This window comes from Panthera onca, chromosome F2 (genome assembly GCF_046562875.1).
Source record: "Panthera onca isolate mPanOnc1 chromosome F2, mPanOnc1 haplotype 2, whole genome shotgun sequence".
Taxonomy (NCBI): Eukaryota; Metazoa; Chordata; class Mammalia; order Carnivora; family Felidae; genus Panthera; species Panthera onca.
In genome coordinates, this window is record NC_138356.1 from 35,564,231 (window position 1) to 35,587,652 (window position 23,422).

At 35.4% G+C, this 23,422-nt stretch overlaps 1 protein-coding gene and 1 long non-coding RNA gene across 9 annotated transcripts in view; one reads left to right on the forward strand and one right to left on the reverse strand.

Annotated features, from left to right (window-relative positions):
- The window catches only part of LOC144615054 (uncharacterized), a 170,220-nt gene extending 159,693 nt beyond the window's left edge, over nt 1-10,527 (reverse strand). For 2 of the 7 annotated variants that reach the window (XM_078441500.2, XM_078441498.2), the window contains exon 1: nt 10,339-10,527. The gene's annotated coding sequence lies outside the window, so the exon portion shown is untranslated. The remainder of the gene's footprint in view (nt 1-10,338) is intronic. The other 5 variants (XR_013553407.2, XR_013553405.2, XR_013553408.2 and 2 more) reach the window with 5 other exon arrangements.
- LOC132664263 (uncharacterized) overlaps nt 10,513-23,422 on the forward strand; it is an 86,612-nt gene continuing 73,702 nt past the window's right edge. For both annotated transcript variants that reach the window (XR_009603553.2, XR_009603554.2), the window contains exons 1-2: nt 10,513-10,596; nt 12,587-12,730. This is a non-coding gene — a long non-coding RNA (uncharacterized LOC132664263). The remainder of the gene's footprint in view (nt 10,597-12,586; nt 12,731-23,422) is intronic.

Below are 23,422 nucleotides of genomic sequence, written 5' to 3' on the forward strand. Positions count from 1 at the left end.
TAAATATCTACTCAAAAGACATGCTTTATTTCCATATTTTTAAAAAATTATATTTTATTACATTTCTCTGTACATTTACTTTCTTGCTCTTTTTTTGTAGATTATAATCATGTATCTGGTGGTATTTCTTTTGCCATCTGTTTAGCTATGATTTTCTTTGTAAAAATTTTAATACTTCCTATATACCATTTTATTTTGTTTGTATAATTTCCTTCTTCTATATTCCTTACTGATGTCTGTAGTGTTTACTTTCCCAAATGCTTCTTCCATTTTCTTCATTTATTGTATTTCTTTTACTTTTTTTCCTGTTTTGCCTGTTCACATACCATTTCCTACTATTGTTATATCATCTTTTTTTCTGCTTCTTGCATTTCTGTTTTATGGATTTCTTTTAAGGTGTGACTGTTTTTTTTTTTTTTTTTCAACGTTTTTTATTTATTTTTGGGACAGAGAGAGACAGAGCATGAACGGGGGAGGGTCAGAGAGAGAGGGAGACACAGAATCGGAAACAGGCTCCAGGCTCCGAGCCATCAGCCCAGAGCCTGACGCGGGGCTCGAACTCACGGACCGCGAGATCGTGACCTGGCTGAAGTCGGACGCTTAACCGACTGCGCCACCCAGGCGCCCCTAAGGTGTGACTGTTTTATTAATGTTTTCTATTTCCTTATCATGGCAATATACCTGGTCATAATTTTCATTTGCTCAGGGCAACGTTTTTTCTGTTCAATATGCTGTTAATAACTAATCACTCTTTTCTTTCTTACATCATTTTTGTATCTATGCTGGCTTAGTTTTTATTTCCTTACCCATGAATGACAAGGTTTTTCTGAACCACCTCTTTGCAAGTTTTAGGGGAGGCACACAAGGGATCAAGAGGGCATTTTAGAATAATGGATTTCTTGACACACAAGTGTTCTTTTCTCTCTTTCTCCTAAGAAACTACAGATACCTTGCAAAAAAAAAAAAAAAGTTTGTCAAGGTGATTTTATTATAGCCTCATATACTCATCATCTCAAAATCATACTGTGTTCTAGGGAACATCTTGTGCCAGCTCAGCTCACCCGTTTTCAACTTGATGTTAAAAAACAGAAAGTAGAGATTTTGTAACTCACAGAGTCCTTCTTTCCAACATGCTTTTTTGTGCTAGTACTTTCTGAGATGCACTGCTTCTGGCCCTTCTCAATGCTGTGATCTTTCTCCGTGGCTTCTCAGCTTCATTTCTTCCTGCACAGCTTCTGACTAATTTCAGCTCTGTTGGCAACCCTTACTTCTAACACAACACCCGGGGAGTATATTGTCTACTCCTTTAGCTGAATTTGGAGTTGTGATAGTGTTTGTTTTTAAATAACTTCCAGGAGAAGAAGGAAGGCCAGTTGTTTTTTGTTTGTTTGTTTTGGTTTGGTTTTATTTTTTTTTTAAATTTCTTTCAATGTTCATTTATTTTTGAGAGAGACAGAGTGCAAGTGGGGAGGGGCAGAGAAAGAGGGAGACAGAATCTGAAGCAGGCTACAGGCTCTGAACTGTCAACACAGAACCCAACACAGGTCTCAAACTCACAAACTGCGAGATCATGACCTGAGCTGAAGTCAGATGCTTAACCCACTGAGCCACCAAGACGCCCCTAGATAGTTGTTGATTTACATAGTTACATTACTACTAGAAGTCTATCCAGATATTTTAAAATAACTAATTTTGACTATTTACTTATTTTTCATTTGTTGAAACTATTTTTAAATTTCCCACAACAGAAGAAAAAGTTCAAACACACATCATGAAGCTCAAAAAAAGGCAAACATTCCTTTTCTTCCATCATTGTCACCAACTAGAACCCAAGACCTGTCATTTACTGTCCACTTCCTTGTACTCATTAACCTTTGTCTTACATTTTTCCTTAGGCTCTTTCTTCTGGCTTACCTCTTAACTCAGGCATAAGAAACCCAAACTCAGGTAATGGCAACTGCTCTGACCAGACCTCCCGCCAGCCCAGACCACTCATACTTTTTGAGTTAAACCCCCAACTTGTGCCTGTGTAGATGGATCATGGAGAGACCTCGTGCGTGCACATGTGCGCTCCCTCTCTCTCTCTCTCAAAATAAATAAACAAATAATAAATAAATAAGTAAATAAATAAATAAATAAATAAAATAAAATAAAAGTGTCTTGTATTTAATGTTAATGAACTCTTCTTTATTCTTCTCCTACTCTTTCATAGCATCTAGTATGTTGTATTTCCTCTTATCTATGGATATCAATTATAATTTTTGTGAGGGTTCTCCTGCTGTCTGCATTGTCTTTTTCTTCAATTTCATTTTTGTCTGTTGGGATGTTTTTTGTTGTTGTTTTAAATATTAGAGACTTTCTTCAGTGAAGGATGACCCTTGACCCTCCCTTTATGATTAAGGATAAAGCCTCTTGGGGTGTGGACTTTACTACAGGATGATGAAACAGGGACAGGCTTTTCAATGGGTGTTCACTATCTGTGGATCATTTCTTTTGCACTGGTCAGTTTTCCCAGAAAGGAATCCTCTCACTTGCTCATAACCTTTGCTACCATGTTCTATGAAACAAGTAGTGAAGGGACTAGAAAGAGGGAACTTGCCTTTTATGTGGAATTTTTGTCATAGCACCTCATACTTAATAATGCCTGTTGTCTGAAGATGCACAATCTTTTTGATTCAAATGCTCTGGAGAGCAAAACTGTAATCTTTTGCTCTTGGGATGGGGAGGGATTGTCTGAATTGTTGGCGAAAGAGGAGGGAATCCAGAGGTACAACTACTTCTTAAACAGATTTTCAGTCAACCAAGCTATTTTAAAACTTCCTTGAGTGTGATCTTTAGGGATTCCTAATGCCCTCAATTCATGAAGTTTGCAATAAATCTGCAGAGATGAATTTATGTGCCTCTTAGCATCCTATACATATCTTTCCTCTCTCTCTCTATGTCCTAATTCAGATGACATTTGTTCATTTGCTTTTTGGCTTGCACAATTTGTGAACACCTGTCAACAACTGCCACCTTTGGGCCTATCCTCATTATTTTCGTTGAGAGTATGATAATAGTAATATCTGTACTATAATCTTTGTAGCGTCAAATTCTTTATGCAGCCACTTTATTTTATTCAGTGTTTTCCCCCATTATACAGTCTTTTATTTAATGTAAGATAGAAAATAAATTCTGTTTTTAAATAAAAATAGTTCATCTAAAATATAGTCAAAGAAGATACATTTCAATCAAAATAATTCCAAGTGTTACTGACACTACCCTCTTGATAAATTAAATAAAAGTGGAAAATTCATGAACTGTCCTGAAAAAATGATTTAAGCCAATATTAACATGAAAGGTTAATTAAATTAGAGTAAAACTTCTTTCTGTGATTTTATTTTGTCTTACAATAAAGAGGTATGTAATTTCTTTGTTACTGTAAGTCCAATTATTCAGAGAGAGCAAATGCTTAAAATGTTAAAATTTCACTGATAAACACACATTCCTTTTTTGACATAGACAAGGCTGAAATTGTACCTTTACTCATGCACTTTTATTTAAAAAATAAAAATTGTGTGCATCTGATTCTTGTTATTCTGCTTAGCCAAGTGTGTTTGGATTATCTGTATTTGGGGAAAGAAGTTTTTGGCAAGGATTCTTCAAACAATTTCACTTTAAGTATGGTAAACCTATGTGATGTGAATGGTAAATACTTATTTGAAGTCATAAGATACTAAGAGAAGATTTTCTATTTGTTGAGTGAAAGGGTAATGGAATGAACAAATGTAGATTAAAGATACAGAATTTCATCACTGAATTCTACATAAAGGCTTTTATATTGCAAAGGTACATTCAGTTCTGTGAGGGTAATTTTTATACTTCTGATTTCATTTTCTTATATTTTATGTTTATTCAACATAGCCTTATTAATTGATATATCCTGTATATTTAAACAAATACTTTTAACACCATCAAAGGTTCTGGGGGAAATCTGGAGAGAGGGATGTCTAACAAATAAATGGAACTTTTTTTTTTTTTTTTAATTTTTAGAGGTGTTCATTTTTGAGAGAGCACAATCCAGGGATGGGAAGACAGAGAAGGGAAAGAGGGTGGGTGGTGGGCTCTATGATGACAGCAGTGAGTCCAATGCAGGGCTCAAACTCATGAACCATGAGATCATGACCTGAGCCAAAATCAGATGCTCAACTGACTGAGCCACTCAGGTGCCCCACTAGGAAGAAATATTGATAATAAAACTATTTCTTATTAAGCAACTGATATATTTCAAGTAAGACATTATATGTTTTGCACATATTATTAAGACTGGAAAATTGACAAGGTGAGCAATGGCACTTGTGGCCAGAGAAATATATCTAATGGTAAAAAGTTATAGGAATTTTTGAAAAATGAGAGTGGAAATAAGGGTTAGGAGAGATAAATGTTGAAAACGTCAAATGCAGCATGCTGTGAGCATGGGTTTTGTTATTTTCCTATCTCCCTCTATTATTTTTTCAATTCCCATTTGGTTTCTGTCTTAGTCTGAGAAATACAACCTTTTTACAAACCTACCAGGAAAATTCTCTGGTTGATATTTTTAGCTTAATCAAAAACAAGAAATACCATTTTGTGGGACAGTCTCCCGCCCAGAGTATGGATTTTTTACCAGTTTTGGAGATGGAGGGATTTTGAAGGCTCTTGCCATCCCATTTCTGTGTTTATACAAACTTGACACAATGTTGCAGTGATGAAGTTCAACTATAACCATGATGTTTACATATACTAGTCACTAAAAACTATGTTATTGAAAATTAATTTTTGCTTGTGAAGATTTTACATAACAAGATGGGTCATAAATTTATTCTCCAAAGTAACTGTTATCCCAGCAAAGATTTCTTAAAAAGATCAGTTGATTGTATTATTTATAATGCAAACATCTGAGTCATGGGGAGCCTGGGTGGCGCAGTCAGTTGAGCGTCCAACTTCAGCTCAGGTCATGATCTCACAGCTTGTGGGCTCGAGCCCCACGTGGGGCTCTGTGCTGACAGCTCAGAGCCTGGAGCCTGCTTCTGATTGTGTGTCTCCGTCTCTCTCTGCCCCTCCCCTGCTCATACTCTGTCTCTCTCCCTTTCAAAAATGAATAAACTTAAAAAAAACAAAAAAAACAAAAAACCATCTGAGTCATAACAGCAATTACTTCTAGAATTTTTCTAGAAAAAAAATATTGTTTAATTTTGTCAAAACAGAATTAGGTCAAATTCATTTAAGGTTAGGAATGTAAAATTAGAAAACAAAGTATTGCATAGATTTGTCTTTTCAATAATGTCAGGAATAAGATCCTGAATGTCATTGGTAGCATTAATCTAGCTATGTCCTACACTGAAAAAGATATGGATTTTTGAACTTCTGAGTCTTTTTTTTTAAGTTTATTTATTTTGAGAGAGAGAACACACATGTGAGCAGGGGAGGGGTGGAGAAAAAGGGAGAGAGAAAATCCCAGGCAGGCTCTGTGCTGTCAGTGCAGAGCCTAACACAGAGCTCCATCTCACAAACCATGAGCTCATGACCTGAGCTGAGATCAATAGTCAGATGCTTAACTGACTGAACCACCCAGGTGCTCCTGAACTTCTGAGTCTTAAAAAAAAATCTATTTGTTATCACAGTAACCCAATTCTGAAAAAAAAAAAAAAACAAAACAAAACAGGGCTTACTTCTATTTTGTTAGTTGTGTTTTTGTACTTAATTAATTTAAAACTGAATCTGAACCCAAAATAATGAGAATTAATAGAATTCAAATTTAAATTTAGAGTTATAAAACTAGTAGGAAATTTTATGATTTGGTCACACAGTAATTTTACATTTTTATAGATAATATGGGATCAATAGATGCAATGACACTGTCATTAAAAAAGAGGAAATGGAAAATGCTACAATCCAAGGAGTTTAGATGGAAGTGGCCATCTAATTAAGTAATATTTTGATAGCATGAGCGTCCAACTGGCCAGAAATTAATACTGTCATCTGGTTTTCACTTGGATGTCATTAAGTGCTTCTGCTCTTGGGGGATGCATCAGATTTTTATAGTACTATCTCATATCCTTTATGTAATGAAAGCCTAGTAATTTCTTTATGTAACTAGATTTTTTCATGATTAAAAAAAGAAGGAAATAATCAAGATGTTTTTGTCCTCTTCTATTCATCTTGACACATTCAGAAATCTTTTATATTAATAATTTATCGCTTACTGCACCACGCTTGTACAAATTTCCCCAGGCCGAAAGTTATTTAAAATTTGACCTGATTTACACCTTAGTTTCAAAGGGTAGACAGATAAAATACCTGAGGGGAAACTCAGAGCTATCACTAATATTCATAGCTATAAGGCCTAAGGAACAAATACATTCCAATTCTCTCCTTGAAACTCTTACCCTCACCAATTTTCTCTCTGCAGATTTTGCCAGTACTTTTCTATTAAATCTTTCATTACTCTTTTGTCAGGGCCTACTCCTCAAGCTCTCTTAATTTTGGTGTTCTCTATTGTTCCTTCACACTCTTTCTATTCTTATTCTGTAAATTCTCAGTAATTTCATTTTTACCCAAGTCTTCAACTAACACCCAACATGGCTCCCAAACAGAGGTTCTCAATCTAACCCAAAGCTCTAAGGATTAATTCCTGCTGGAAACTTTTAGCAAGATATTCTACAGATACCTCAAAAACTTAGTACAATTTTTACATCCAGACCAGAGAAGCCATTCCCCTGGGAATTAAATCTCTATTTCTTGCCCTCGAAACAAAAGGCAACTGGCACTGGAATGTTCTTCTGCTATAGTGAGAGACAGATGCTATTTCAGACAAGGAGAACTGAATTACAGAAGTAGTTAGGGAAAAGAAGGGCAATTTAATTATCTTGTAAAACCCTACCTCAGAATATCTAAAGGAGAAGAATTTTCCAGGATGGGCAATTATTTTTTTTTTTCTCCTCTCTTTCTAAAGGTTCTGAGGAATTAGCATGGTATTTGAAACAGTAACATATGAGGACTGAGGAACTGTCTACATGTAGATCTAGACAATTTGCATGAAACATGATACCAATTTTGTTGACAACTAAATGAACACAGCATATTATAAGCACAATAGTTCATTTTTTCATAAAAATGTTTAATAATATCTAATTAAATTCCTAAAATTTTCAGTTTTTTAATAATTTTATTTTAAATTTTATATTCATTTAGTATACTTTGAATTTCATAATTATATAATATATATATAAATTATATATATATAAATTATATATAATAATTTTCATAATTATAGAAAAAACATTTTTTTAATTGCTTTAAAAAAATTTTTTTAATGTTTGTTTATTTTTGAGACAGAGACAGAGCATGAGCAGGGGAGGGGCAGAGAGAGGAAGACACAGAATCTGAAGCAGGCTCCGGGCTCTGAGTTGTCAGCACAGAGCCCAACATGGGGCTCGAACCCATGGAGCGTGAGATCATGACCTGAGCTGAAGTCGGATGCTCAACCAACTGAGCCACCTAGCCGCTCCTTATTTTTTGTTTTTAATTTAAATTTTGGATGAATTTTATATTTAAATTGGACATACTTTAAACAGAATTATATTCTACTTTCAATCGTTAAATCATTCATTGAGTGCAATTCAACATCATGATAGTAATTCCAAGTACAAAAGTGTAGCCCAGAAAAGGAAAAAAGATAAAAAGAGACAAGAAATAAAAAGTTTTCCTAGGGAAAATATGAAAAAGTATATTTTTAAAAGTGGAAAGGATGTATTTTTTTAAACAATTCCTTAGCTTGGCTCAAAACTTTTAAATATTTAGAAACATACCACGTGTGCCTCCATTTGTACTCTTGCCATAGGCTCTAAAAATGTAGGGGTGGGCCTTCTCAAAATCTTTGTATTCACAACCTAGCTTAGTATTTTCCTCTAAATCCACTTTGCTTCATAAATTTTTTAACTTGATGTATGACACAGTCCTCTACCCAATTACTTAAACCAGAAACCTAAGTGTCACTCTAATTCTTCTTCACATCTAACCTCTAGTCACCAATATTTTATTTTTTTAGTCCATTTCTAAAATATCTTTAGAACTGTCCCTTCCTGAGATATCTTTTTTGGTCAGCCTCTATAAAGCAGTCTCTCCTACCCTTCCATCCAGTAATACTTAATCTAATTTCTTCCTTTTACTTAGTAGTTTGGAAATTATTATATTTATGTAGTTATTTGTCCACGATTAATCCTTACCTCTTCATGGAGTGTAGGCTCCAAGCAGGTTTATCTAGCTCATCACTGTATTTAAGGGTCTTAGAATAATAGTATCTGATACATAATAGCTACTCAATAAATAACTTGTTAATGAATAAATTTTCTCTGTCCACAAAGAAGGTTATCATTAGTTTTACAAATGCACTTAAAATATTCTTTCATTGACTGTTCAGAGAAACATTCTCTTAAATAACTGGATTTTCTTAGCTGCAGTGCTAATTAATGACATACCAAGCAAAATTAGGGTGATGAGAGACCTTGAGTGCTCTAAGAATTCTTCCCTCTTCTGACAACACTTTGGACTTACTTCATTCTTAAAGAACCACCCACCTATTACATAACATATGATTATTTTTCTTAACAGGCTTTCTTTTTTTTTATTCTGAGAGATAGTTTCTTAATGATCAAAAAATAATTAAACTATAAAGTCTGCAAATATAGGTATTCTTTAGCCTCTCACATGGTTTTCAGTTTTAATTGACCCACAAGATCAAAGTTTGTTTTTTGTTTTTTGTTTTCATTTGTGTATTTTAAACTGCATGGCTCTTGATTTAGAAAATAAACATATTAGGTCAAAGAGAGTCCAAGTTACTTATATTAAACACAACTTTGAAATGGTATATTAATTAATGTGTGGTTGTAGACATAATGTGTTATGTTTCTCCAATTAGATTCTTTGTCAGAAATAAGGGTTCTCAACATTTCTGGTAAATTCCATTACTTTTTTTTTTTTTTTTTCATTTTTCTCTTTCCTACAGGGAGAATACAGGGCTTTTTTTTTTTTTTTTTTCCTCAATTCTTTGCTTTGGCTGCATTATTTCAGTGTATGGAACAGATGGCTTTCAAATTATTGAACTTGCTCTTGAGAAATGTCTTTGGAAATGCAAACTGAGTCATGAAAACCTTAAGCAATTTTTCACATGGTTTTCATAGAATTAGTCCATGGGACCTAGTTTTGAAAATGGATAACATGATTCATAATTAAAATTCCTAACTTCATACATGTTTTCCTTGATGATTAAATACTTTAAAGGCAACTGAGAAGATCTAACCATATAATGGTAGATCAGTGAATATAAGTAAAACTTCAAAGTGGATTTAAATTAATCCAGGGAAGCAGAGAAAAGAAACTGATTTTAATTCTCTTCAACAAGTCATTCATTTTCTCTGGGTTTCTTTTATAAATTCTTTATATTTTTGGAAATGAGCCTGCCATACTCATATCTGAATAGTGAATAAGTAAGTGTCCCTATTCTGGCTAACCCCCTCCCCCCCCCCCCCCACACACACACAGTGTGCACCTTTCTAAAAGTTACAATTTTTGTGTGACTTTAAAAAAAAAATTCCGCAGCACCAGACTCCAATGATGGCATCTGTAACCTTCACCATTTGAGGCCATCTGAGATGCTCAGCTCCCGGTAAGACCTTTGTGTGATCTTCCAGGCCTGGCCATGGTTAATTTAAAAAGGCCGTTTACCTGGCCGGTCTCATGGCAGAAGCTGCCCTCGGTAAGCGCAACTTAGTGCAGTCAATGCACTGCGGTATTTGAAGCAGGGGCGGGGTTAGCAGTCAAAGACGCAGCGCCCTCTGCCCGTCATACCCTTTGTATATTTGCATTTGTAGCCCGGGCACCTTTGTCTCTGGATCCCTTTATCTGAGGCCTTTGGCAGAGGCCCCCAGGCTTCTCTGCCAAGGCCTCCTGAGAGGTTGGGAGGGAACACTTGACACTTCTCTCAAGTCTGGACTCAGTACCCCAGGGTCCATTAAACTGCGGGAACCTTTGGGGTCTTCCTCAATAACGGGTCAACCTCCACCGCGCGTTGACCTCCCTGGCCCTCCACCGGTGTTGCTCCGAAATCCCAGGAGCTTCTCGGGGGATCTGCAACCGCGAAGACCTAGGTGGGGGAGGAGGAGGACAGAAGAAAGAGGAAGGCCACCCCGGATTGCAGGTGGCAGGTTTGATAAACAAGGGAAGTTCCTTACGACGTTGGTCGCCGCCAGCGGCAGCCTCAAGACCAGAATATCTCCACACTCGCTCACCAAATCTTAAACGTTCACACAGAGGCCTTACCTGCGTCTGCCCGATGTCCAGGCAGCTCCCCGCAGGCCGCATCTTCCAAAAGGCCTGGCGGCTGTGGAAATTCCCCAGCGGAAGTACATGGCAGGGAGGGGGTGTGGGGGACCGCCTCACGCAGGATCTGCTTGCGAGTCCCGAGCGATCACATCCTCGCCATGACCTCCTGCCCCGGAGCAATGCCCGTTTCTTAGAGAAAGTGGAACAGGGGAGTCAGCGTTTTCTCCAGTTCAGACTCCTGCTTATACCGTGGCAGTAAGTCGTTAAAAGCTGTACCGATACTTTCCTTTTGGGCTTGTTGCATTAATCTGCTTCTCTGACACCTGGCAGCTCAGCACTCTTTCCTGGCTCATTTGAGCACCTGACCCACAACCTGCCTTCCTGTTGCTGCCGTAGCTCAGTCTCATGTGCCAGCCAGGTCAGGACTTTGGCTTGTCCTCCGGACATGTACACATCAAGGCCCGGACCACATTAACCTTGCTGCTCTCTTTTCTAATGTTCTTTCCACATTTCAATAACTGCCTCAAATGGGCCTTTTATTTATTTATTTATTTTCAGTTTTCCTTTTTTTTTTTTTTTTTTTTTTTAAGTACCATGCCCAACTGTGGGGCTTGAACTCACGACCCAAGAGTCTCATGCTCTACCCACTGAGCCAGCCAGGCACCCCTCAAATGGCTATTTTAAATTTTACCTTTTCTGCATAATTGCCTCCTTTTTAGTTTCTCCTCACTTCAGTGTGTGATTGAGACAATGACAATTAAAATATTGCAAATTATAAAATTATGAGAAATTTATCATTAAAATATTTTAAATTCTAAAGCGATGAGAAATTTCTCATTCAAGTACTTTATAAAATTATAGATGCAACTTGGCTATGTTGCAGTAGATCTAGAAAGGAAAAGAGAAAATTAATAGTCTGTAATCCTATCACCCTCAGGCAATCTTTATTATCATTTTGGTATATATCTTCAAGACAGTTTTCATTACTATATCTAAACAGTAAGATACTAGTTACAGTGTAACTCCAAGCTTTGGTTCTTCCCACACCCAATATCCTACAGTTACCATATCTTAATGTTGATATATGGACTTCAAAATCATTGTTTTAATGACATTATGATAATTTGTAGTGAACTAATATAATTTGCTAAGCTATCTTGCTAAACATTTGTTTGAAATGTCGCTATTTTAGTTATGTAAATCAATGTGCTAGCATGGGAGAGAAGTGGTACTTAGGAGGATATATAGCATGTATGAGTCAGGACCACAGTTCAGGGTACTGCTTTGAAAAACTTGGAATGCCATAGATTACCACAAGTATGAATGGGGAAAAATGAAAATGTCAAGCCTAATATTATGTAGGTATGCAGGGTTATTGTTATATATCCTTCATATTCTTGTGTCTATAACTGTACCAGAACTATTTTCAGATTTTCTCTCTCTTTCTGAAGATTTACCTTGTCTTTAAGCTTTGCTTCTCTATTAGACTGAATGAGGCCCTGGTAAGAAAGTCCCTGAGAATTGCATCTTAACATTACACAATTGACCACCTATCTCTCTTATTTGTTCTTATCCTCCAATGCTAGTTTCCCACATAAAAACTCAAAGATGGTTCAGGAATAAACAAAAACAGTTACTTTGTTGGTGAAAGTCCCTTTTAAAAAGTCTCTTTATGCTAGCATCAGAAGAACTACCTTAAGGAAGAACCATTAAGAAGCAAAAGGTTTTGTCTCATAAACCATAAAAAGCCAAGGGATAAGGGTATAAAAATGCTTCATTGTAAATAAAACAATGTAGTACCTACATAACAAAACAATCTTATTGTTTTAGGAGAAATAAAAAAGCAGGAAAAACTTTGACAATTGTTCAAGAAATATTGATTTGTCCCCTTATGGATGAAGCCTGTGCACACTGCCGTTTTCCTGGTCTGTGAGCATTTACTATATTAAAACAACTTGAGGAGCCTGGCTTGGTCAGTGGGAGGAGCATGCTACTCTTGATCTTGGGGTTGTGAGTTCGAGCCTCACATTGGGTGCAGAAATTACCAAAAAAAAAAAAAAAAAAAAAAAGAAGTAAACTTAGAAAAACAAAGGACAACTCATCACATAGTAAAGGTCACTTGTTTTTAAGTGTGAACGTTATGACTTACAAATGGTGACTAGGAGAACATGAAAGAAGTGGACGTAGGTTACAATAGGAGAGTTAGACTATAATAATTTTTTTCTTTCCCCCCCCCCCTTTAAAGGGTCTGTTCATTCAGGGAGACTATGAAATACAATTACTTATAAAAGTCAAGACATCTAGGCGTACATTTCCATCTCTCTGGGATGATACAGACATGGTCCTACCTAAAAGCCAGATGAATAGCTGAATTATTTTTATCAGTCCAGTAAGTTGATACCATTTTTTAAAACTTAGTAGCTGTTTAGTCTCTCCTTGAAAAACAAACATAAAAACAAAAGAGTTTTGTCAGAGTTTTGTTAAGATATCTAACTAGTGAAACGTTATAAGGAAATGAAGACAATGCTTTATTCTCTTCTCTTTATGACTTCATAACATGGGCATGTTTTCTATTTAGGTGATTTTTTTTATAGCAGTTGGGATAATTATACAAATGTCAAGCAAGTACAAGTAAGATTATATCTATGATTAATATTCTAAGGGGAAGTAGGCTTTACTGTTATTGCCTTAAATGTTAGATATTTTTCAATATAATATGTAACCTTTTCTTTCTCATTTTCTTATTATGGTCTACCAGTTCTCCTATTTGTTATTTATAAATGTGGACTTTTCTCAAACATTCTGCATTCAACAGCTCAAACTGCTTTCGCTAAAACTCTCTTAGAGAATAGGGTAAATTATCAAATGATTAAGGTAGGTGATCTGGAAGACATAGATTTGATCTGTGTATTCCAGTGAAAAATCATGAGCTTAGTGCAGGTTTTGTTTTGATTTGACAGCTTGTCAAAGTTTCATGCTCTTCACTTTTTTTTTTTTAGCCAAAATACTATTTAAGACCCATAGAACAAAAAAAAAAAAAAACAAAAAAAAAATTTGCAAAAAGTATTCCGTGTGCAAAAATAAAAAAGACAATAATACTGATATCAATTAGTGCCTGAGACCCACTCATCAATATGAATACCATTTTCGAGTTAAATAAAACTTAAAAATGAATCAAAATTAAGAGGAATCTTGATTAACTTTCAACTGTGAGGAACATGTTTAGTATGCCTCTTAACCACACTCCTCAAGTAGAGTAGTGACGTGAGAATCTAGACCAGGGTGCATACACGTGGGAGGTGTGGGCAGGAGGCCCAGCGGGAGAGTGCAGAGACAGGGCCTGACACTAGCTGAGCACTACATTTTCCACTCATGGCTATTAGAGGGGTTGTTGGGGGAGGAAGTAAATTGCCTTCTGTGTCCCCAACACCTTCTTTCCTGTTCAATTCCTATTGTTACCTTTATCACTATCACTTCCCAATACTGACTATTGAATGTTCACTGTTGCTCTCTAAGGCAGGTTAGTGTGATAATGGATGGCTCATATACTCTAGCAGCAAAAGACCAGGATTTGAAGCTTACTCAAGCATTTTCCACCTGCACATCTTTGAGCAAGTTAACTTACTAATGCTTTCTCATCTAAAAAATGAGGGAACAATGCATAACTCATAGAATTACTGGAATATTTTAGTGAGTTAAAATGCCTAAAATGTCTAATTTAATGTGAGCAACTGTTAGGTGTAAGATAATGCTGGTTCCCTTCTCCCTGAAGGGATACCGGTGCCCATTCTTTTGAAGATGAAGTGCCATTTTTCTCCCTTGCAAAATCTTTTCCATTTTATCAATCTAGTCACCTGGGATGCCTTCTATCCTCTATTTTCAGGTCCTTTAATTTCATGCCTGAACTATTTCAATAGTCTCTTAACTTGTCTCTGATCTCCAGGTTCTTCGTTCACTGTTGCCAAACTAATCTCTCTAAAGTGTCATTCTGACCCTGTCATTCTGCTGCTTTAAAATATTTAAAGAATTTCTAGCAGACACAAGGAGCATTCAGAACTGCTTGCTGACATGGCAGACCAGGCCTCCCCTGAATATGAACTACCTAGCATTTGTTTCTTAGTATCTGTTAAATTCCAGGTGCTTTGCATGCATTTTCTCTCACCCACCCAACAATACAGCAAGACAGACATTATTATTCCCATTTTACAAATAGGAAATGGAGGATCAGACAGGTTTAAGGACTGGCTAAAATTCAACAGCTAGAAGGTAAAGGAGTCTGAGCTCACATCTGGTTTTATTTCCCTAGAGTCCCCACACACTACTTCCCAAGCAATTGTACCCTCACTGTATATTGTCTATATACCTATATTTCACATGTTTCCAATTACTTGATTACACGTTGGCATCCACTATGAGCTATGGGTTCTTAGCATGAAGGAACTATGTCTTTTTCTTTTCAGTATCTCTTAGTACCTGCCTGGCACAAAGGGACACTCAGGGAAGAATATATGTTGAATGAATGGATAAATTAAAGACAAAGAGAAGGAAGGAGTATCCCAAGACGGGTTTTCAGAGAGGGGCAACCTGAATGCAGCATGGGTAACCTCGTTTTGAAAATGAGGAAGACACTAAAAGGTGTGAAAGCAGTATGTAGGAGTCAGACGAGAGGGTAAAGGTGAAAAACTATGCCCACATTTTAAGTATTCCTCGCTTCTCTTTTTCTTTCATGGCGATGTCTTGTACTATACTGTTTTAGGCTCCCCCCCCCCATATAATACTAAAAACTGTACATTTCTTAAGTTACATACATTATGCATTTTACTTTTCCTCATGTTGTCTTCTCTACTTAGTAATCATTGTGAAATGAATTAGTCTTTAATTCTCAATGGACTTTGTATGAACCAGTGACTTTATTACTTAACAGTAGTGCTGCCTGTGGAAACACAAATAAGTTTTTAGTACCCAACTATGCCATTCAAGGTCTAATTCTGACCATATACAGCATAGTCTCATTCAAGGTTTGGTATTTAAATTTCTCTGTGCATGAAAGTGTGCCCGTGTGTGTGTGTGTATGCTATCAATTCCACTTGGGTGGCTAAGAAATGATGAGTGCATTTATTTCTACATTTAGGATTTACAAATGTGTTTATAAAGAATAACTTCATAATCAGAGAGCAAGTAAGTGAAAAACTAAGTTTAAGCTAATAAATTTAATCAGTCTGGTAACTCTCAGTTTTTAAAAGAAAAGAATAGCTAGGCCCAAAGGGATCTCTAATAAAAGGTAAACTTGCTTAGGGCACTAAAAACATGCAATGAAAGTCCCCCCCCCCCCCCACACACACACACATAACAGTAGACTGCTGTGTTTTAACAGTTTCTTTGCAGATGCCTCCATTTTTGCATTTTTCAAGGATTTGAGTTTCCTTTGCAGTAGAGAATTGTCAACAAACCCTCTCTCCATTCTTTGCAGTTCAGCAGCACAATGATTAGTGGAGTAAGTAAGGCACAACTGCTCTTGAGAAAACAAATCCATATTTTAATACTAGTTAAGGAGAGAAATGTTGGCATTAACCTTAACTGAAAAGCGACTTCCTGCCCTTGTTGACATATTTGATGATAAATAAAGGGCAAATAAACAAATATAAAAAAATATCACATAATGAAAGAAATAGCAATACTGGAAGTAAAGGATAGATTGCATGTTTATTGGGGCTTGGTAATTCAATTTCGGCCACTGGAGTTTGGATTATTGATTATTTTATATATATTAGAACAAGTGAATAACTAAAGTAAAAGCACCATGAAGCAGTAATGGTTATTTATCGTGATTGTATTTTATATTTTTTATTAGGTAAGTTTCCATTCTCTTTATGAGAGGTAGTACATGTCTGCATTGCTGTATTATTGGTTTCAGCTGCTAGCCATCTGACAAAGTTAATTATTACATGTCTGTGTCATGGTCCTAGGAGAGGTTCCAATATCTACTGAATTTAGTGTGAGGAGTTCTACTGGGTTGTAAGAGAATGAAATCTTTATGCTTCCTTTTTGCAAGAAATATGATCAGTTTCTAACTAAGGACACAGTGAAATTTATCTTTTTATTTAAAATATATTTATTTTCTCCCTCCAAAAAGATAGATAACACTTAAGCAGTATTTTAAAATTGCAAGCTAAGATGATCATCTTTTATTTTCTTATTTTGTTAAGTTTTTATTTAAGTTCCAGTTAGTTAACATACAGTGTAATACTAGTTTCAGGGATTCAACACTTCCATAAAACACCTGATGCTCATCACAATAAGTGCACTCCTTAATCTCCAACACCTATTTAATACAAATATATTGTTTTGTTACTGGTCTCATATTTGGTGGTGGAAGAATTTGGCTCATTTTCTTGGTTTCTATTCTCACTACAGCTGTACGTGTATGTGCTTGTGCCTGTGTGCATGTGTTTCAAAAAGGAAAGATGTTTGTAAATATAACAAATCATGGATGTCAGTTAAAAGAAATAAGTGGGGTGCCTGGGTGGCTCAGTCAGTTAAGTGTCTGGCTTTTGGTTTTGGTCATGATCTCAGAGTTCCAGAGGTCTAGCCCTGCTTTGGGCATCAGATCTGTGCTGACAGCATGGAGCATGCTTGGGATTCTCTCTCTCCCTTTCTCTCTTGCCCCTCTCCTGCTCGCATGCTTTCTCTCTGTCTCAAAATAAATACATAAACTTTAAAAAATAAATAAATAAAATAAATAAGGAAAATCATTACCAGACAACCCTGGAAAGATAAAAATACCACACATAAATTAGAATGACCATATAATTTATCAAATGTAGACACTCTTGAGAGTCAAAGGAGATTTTATTAATATTACCTTAATATACATGAAAATTGTTGTCTTTATATGTCAAAGTGGTCAAATATTCAAATGGACAATTTCATTTGGTTCAACCTGTAGTGACCAGGGGACTAACGGAGAAAACAAAGAATGCCCTAAACAAACTGGGATATGCATATACCTTACATTTTCTCCTAGAAATGTTTTAATTCCAAAATCAGGGCATGGCTGATATCAGGTGCACAATCATATTATTAGGCTTGCTGTTATGACTCAATTGCCCACTATGTGCCTGAGAGATGTCTATCACCATCGCCACCTCTCTGCAATCACTGTCAATTTATAAATGACAAACTTGCCCACATTTCTTGTCATACTTTTATATAATACCAGCTCTAGGTTAAAGCAGATCATCTTTTTTCGCTTGTGGGCTATGTCTCTCTTTGTATGCCTATTTCTTCTTTTACTATTCCCCTTCTTCTGCCCACACCCACCCACAGTATATGCTGTCCCTGGTTCAGCTTTCATACATTCTCCATTAAAACTCATGTGTCCACTTGCCACAGAACTGGCTAAGTGATTAGCTATACAATCTATTAAATTAATTTCTACTATCATATTAATGAATAATTCAAACCTAATTTGTTGTTCTACCTACACAACAAATATGCATATTAACTGAACTCTTTAATAGCCTACAGCAAAGCAGTGGTGAGCCCAATGATGTTGGATACTTTGGGTCAGCTTGTTGGTGAAAACATTTCTTCACTGTCTTCATTTCAAATCTTACAGACACTTGACTACCAATGTATAATTGCAGCATTCTAATTAATTGTTCTTTCATGTTCTTAACAATAGAGTACACAGAACTGTTACAGTTCATCCAACCTAATGATAGAGATTCTAAGCTCTCATATCACATCCAGAGTATTTCTTTAATACCATCACAAACATGACTGCTCGTAGTTATTTATGACTAATTTCATTTTTCTTTCCATCTCATATCATTTCTATATTTTAAAAATAAGTCCCAAGTGAATATTCTTGAAAATGTGAGCCAGCAAAAACTTAGTTCTTAAAGTACCAAATAAGATGACATATTAGTCTACTAGGGGCTGCTGTAAAACAAAGTACCACAGACAGTGTGGCTTTTACAAAAATTTATTTCTTGGAGATCAGTAGTCTGACACCAGGTTTCAGCACCATTGGCTCTTGTAAAGCCTCTCTCCTTGGCTTGTAGCTGGCTGTCTTCTCCCTATATCTTCACGTGGTCTTCCCTCTATGTGTCAGTGTCTTAATCTCCTCTTATAGGATACCAGTCATATTGCATTAGGGCCCACCCTAATGACTTCATGTTAACTTAATTACCTCTTTACAGACCCTGTCTCCCAATAAAGTCACATTGTGAGGTACCAGGGGTTAGGGTTTCAGCATATGAATTTAGGAGGGCGGGAACACAACACATTTCACGCCACAACATGTGGCATCCAGTCTTAACTGTTCTTTCCAGTGAACTCCATAATTTGGTTTGAAAACCCATCACATTTCACTTCCAAATCTCGTTTTCAGAAACAGACAAACCTTTTTGAAATATTAATAGGCAGGATTATTTTAAGGCAGAAAGCACCACCAAGACAATTCTCTGTTAATGCAATAGATGATGTAACTGAGTCACTTAAAGATCTATCTTGATATGTAGCCTTAAAAATTGTTTTTCTTTGGAAATTATTCTAATAAACCAATGTAAATTCTACATATCCAATGCATTTTCCAGATGATATTTGACTCAGGGCAAGAGAGATAGCATAGCAGAGTAGAAAGAACTTTGGTAAAAGGGAGTCCTAGATCTAAGTGCAATGTTAGTTATACCCTGTTAGTTAGCAGTGCTCTAAGGCAATGTTAGTTATACCCTGACCTGTAACTGACCTAAGTTTTAGTTTCCTCATTAATAAAATGAGGGTAATTGTTTCTACTTCAAGAAGTTGTTTTGAGAATTAAATCAGATGAACTGAAATCCTTAGTTTTGCAGCAGTTATTCAAATAATGCTAGTCCCTTTCTCTTAGTTATTTCATCTAATTTGGGTAATAGTCAATTGGTCCTGGAATACTGAAAACCCAAACAGCTTCCAAAGGTACCTATCTTTAAAACAAGCTATAACAGACCTTCAGAGAATCTGGTTCAGCATATACAACAATAATATCCTGTAATATAGAGAACATAAATGTATTTTATTGTTTATCCTCTGAAAAGCAGGAAGCATTGCCTATTTTTATGTTTAAATCTGAGAGGAGAAAACCCAAGGTTAGGACATTTATTTACAGATCACCAATAAGGAAATTAAGTACAACAAAATTACAATTTGACAACATCTCCCAGGAACCACAAATAAAAGGAATAAGCCTACTAGAATGTTCACAATCACACAAATTCTCCTGGAGGTGATGTGACCAATACAGAATGATCATTTCTATGTATTAATGAATGAATAACTAGGCTTATATGGGGAGCTGCCCCTGTCATGCCGCATGCTGAATAGGTTGAAGAGGGGAGAAAAAGGTACCTACAATGTAATGATTAGTGTCCACATCCACTTCTGAAGATCAATATGTAATCCTATGACAAGGAAATGTAGCACGAAGCACTTGAACTTCATCTCTGCCTTTGCCTTTACTCTGGAGGATCTATCTTGTAATTGCTACAGAGCTGTAAGAGGATGTTGGTCAGAAAGGAAAACATTGAGTTAGAATCTAAAATTTGAGTACCTGTGTTGTCTAGAAAAGATGTTGCCAAGGGAAAGATTATGGTTTTCTTATATTTCTCCTTCAGTTATCGTCCAACATAGTAATTTTTATTTATAAACATTTGAAATCTGCCTTTACAGGCAGTTATAGTTACTTAATGTTTGAAATTACACATAATATGGCCTAAGCTGTGTCTGAATAACTCACTGAAATAAGTTCTTTGTTTGCATGATGCTCTACAATTCAGTTTTATGTAAGCCTCCTTTCTTGTTTTCTGGGGGTTTTTTTGGTTTGGTTTCAGTTTACTGCTGGTAAGACACATGGGGATTTCAAAACAAAAGAAACTTATGAGACAAAAAAAAAATGTGCAACTTATTTCAGCAGAGCAAACAGAACTTCTAACAGTTGATAAAAATACATCCATCCCTTTTAAATTTGTTTTCAAAACAAGGCTTTTGCCTTCAATTCCTACTAAACCAAATAAAGATAATGCAAGCTTTTTTTGAAAAGATTTGAAAACTCTAGAAAAATACTTTAACTTACTTGTGTGGATATTCCCAAAGGGCAGAAGACAATCTTTCATCTCTGAATTTGTAGTCTAACAAGAATATTTGGAATATTGGGAGCATTTAATGTTTGTTAATTTTCTTCAGTGCTGTATTAAAAATAATAAAATTTAAAGTCATTCAACTAGACTTACATTCCAATGCATAAAATATAATATGCATAGTAAAAGAAGATTTAAAATTGTTGAATTTTTTACATTTCCCCAAAGTAGCAAATAAGAAGCAACTAGTGCACTAAAATTAACATTGTAATAGAATGTTTCCGTTATAAATCAACTGAGAAGTGGCATAACCTTGCAAGCTAACACAATTTATAAGAAAAGATCATCAATATTTCACTATTCAAATTTAAGACACAATAATCTATTTCCTATAAAAAATGTTTGAAAGGCCATTTTGCTGTTCATGTGTAACAGCACTTTATTGAAAACATTTCTTGTTGTTCATTCTTTGATTAATCCTACCATCTGGAGAGAAGCAGTTACAAATGACCTTCATAATTAACACATAACCCAAATATGGAAAATAGTTAACATTTAAGTACTAAAATCACTTGATTTCTATTGTTTCAGTAACTAGCATAATAATATTATTGGTAGAACACACACACACACACACACACACACACACACACACACACAATATTGATAAACCAGATTCCCAAACCCTGGAAAACAAGAAAAAAAAATAGAGATCAATGTACACATTATCTCCTTTTGCATCTTTCTCTTGTTCATTGATTCTGGGGACAATAACAGCAAATTTTATTGATCCATTATGTTATCCTTTCAGATTTTCTTTGTTTTTAATTCTATTTTGGTATTTTAAGAGAATACCTAGCAACACATGGGTTACGAATTCATGCTTTCATTACATAAATATTTATTAAAAATTTACCATATGCTATTGTAGGTATTACATAACTAAGCATATGTACACACACATACAATTTTGCTTATTGTTTTAAGTTTGTTTATAAGTGGCTTGACACCTACCTATGTCTGTGTATTTCTCTAGTAATATAACAAGACCATAAATTTCTGTAGAGGAGGGAAATAATTTTGTTTTTTAATTTTTTGGTAGCTACTCTTGAGCAATTAGAGATGATAATTGTTTAAGTTAGAATTACAGCAAGGAAACAGAAATATCTGAATCCCTTAACTCACTTATTCCTTTTATGTTGTAGGTCCCCACAGTGGCTCTATCGATTTACATTTCTTATTGTATAAGTTCCATATCCTTAGAACCACTTTCTGTCATCGATATAATTTTTGATGCTTTCATCACCAACTCCTGAATGAGAGGTGATGTCTCATTGTGATTTCAATTTCCATATTTGTGATACCTAGTGAGGTGGAACACAGTATTATTACATGCTTATTGGCCACATGAATATTCTATATTTTAATAAGGCTGTTGAAATCTCTTGCCCATTTTTCTAAAAATTGTTTTGCCTGTCTTTTCATATTGAATTATAGTAGTCTTTATATATTCTGAATATAAGCCCCTTATGTGTTATCTATGTTGCAATTATATTTTCCCATTTTGAGGCTTGCCTTTTCACTCACTTAATGGCATTTTTTGATGAGCATAAATTCTTAAATTTTATATAGCCCAATTTATTAGTCTTTTGTTTATGATTTTTCCTTCTTGTATCCCTTAAGAAAAATTGCTATACCTCAAATTCATAAAGTTATATATTGTTTAGTCTAAACACATTTTTTTCTTGGGGCACTTGGGTGGCTTAATCGGTTAAGCTTATGACTTCGTCTCAGGTCATGACCTCATGGTTTGTGAGTTCAAGTCCCACTTCAGGTCAACTTGAGCCTTTCTTCAGGTGAGGTCAAGCCCTGTTTGGGTGAGCTTGTGTCCCCTTTTAGATAAAACATGAGCCCCGCTTCGGGTGAGCACTGCTTCTCTCTCAGAATTTCTCTCTCTCTCTGCCCTTTCACTACACTTGTGCCCCCACCTCCCAATAAATAAAAAATAAACATATAACTAGATAAATAAATAAAAATTTAAAAAAATTTTTCTTTCACATTTAAATCTACAATCCAATTGAAATTGAGTTTGGCATATGATATTAAGTAGATTTTATTTCATTTTTCCCACAGGAATAACTAATTGACCCTGCACCATTTATAAAATTGTCTTTCATTTGTCTGTTTGGATTTCATTTTAAATATTTTCTTTTGATTTATCTTCTAATTCACTAATTCTTCACTCTATTATATTTAATATACTATTAATTTAATTGTAATTAGTTCTGTAATAGTGTTTTTCAGCTACATAATTCTTAATTTTTTGCCCTCACTTTCCAGTTCTCTGCCAAGTTCTCTAATTTGTCACTCAATTCCTTGAAGGCATCAGACCATATTTTAAATGCCATGACTCAAAAGTTCATTATCTGTATCATGTGGGTTTTCTCCTGTTGTCTTTTTGATCTTGCTTTTTCAGTTTTATCTTGTCTTCTACTATGCCTGGTTATTATTCATTAAATGAACATTATATATGAAAAATTGTAAAATCGATTAAGAGCTCTAGTATCTTCCTCACAAATGGATTTTTGTTTTGTTGTATTTTGTTTTCTTGAAATCTAAGCTATAGGCAATAGCTATCTTCAATCATCGCCTTTTTTTAATTGAAACTATTCAAAGCTGTGGGCTATTTTCTTTTCACTGTTTCTCCAACTTGAAGTCCTAACTGAATGCCAGGATGTTCATCTGGACCACGCTTTTTTATGGATCTTGAACTCTCCATAAGAGTTTCCCACTCTGCATCTGAAGTTCTGCTTAGCTTCTCAGGCTCTTTGATACTGCTTTGTCAATGGTCATCACTTTATAGAGAAAAGTGGTCCCCAAATTAGATTTAATCCTCTAGATTTCTCTTCTCTTCCAGATCGTGGCCCACAATCACTCACTGTGTGATTTCTCACTGTGTGATTTTC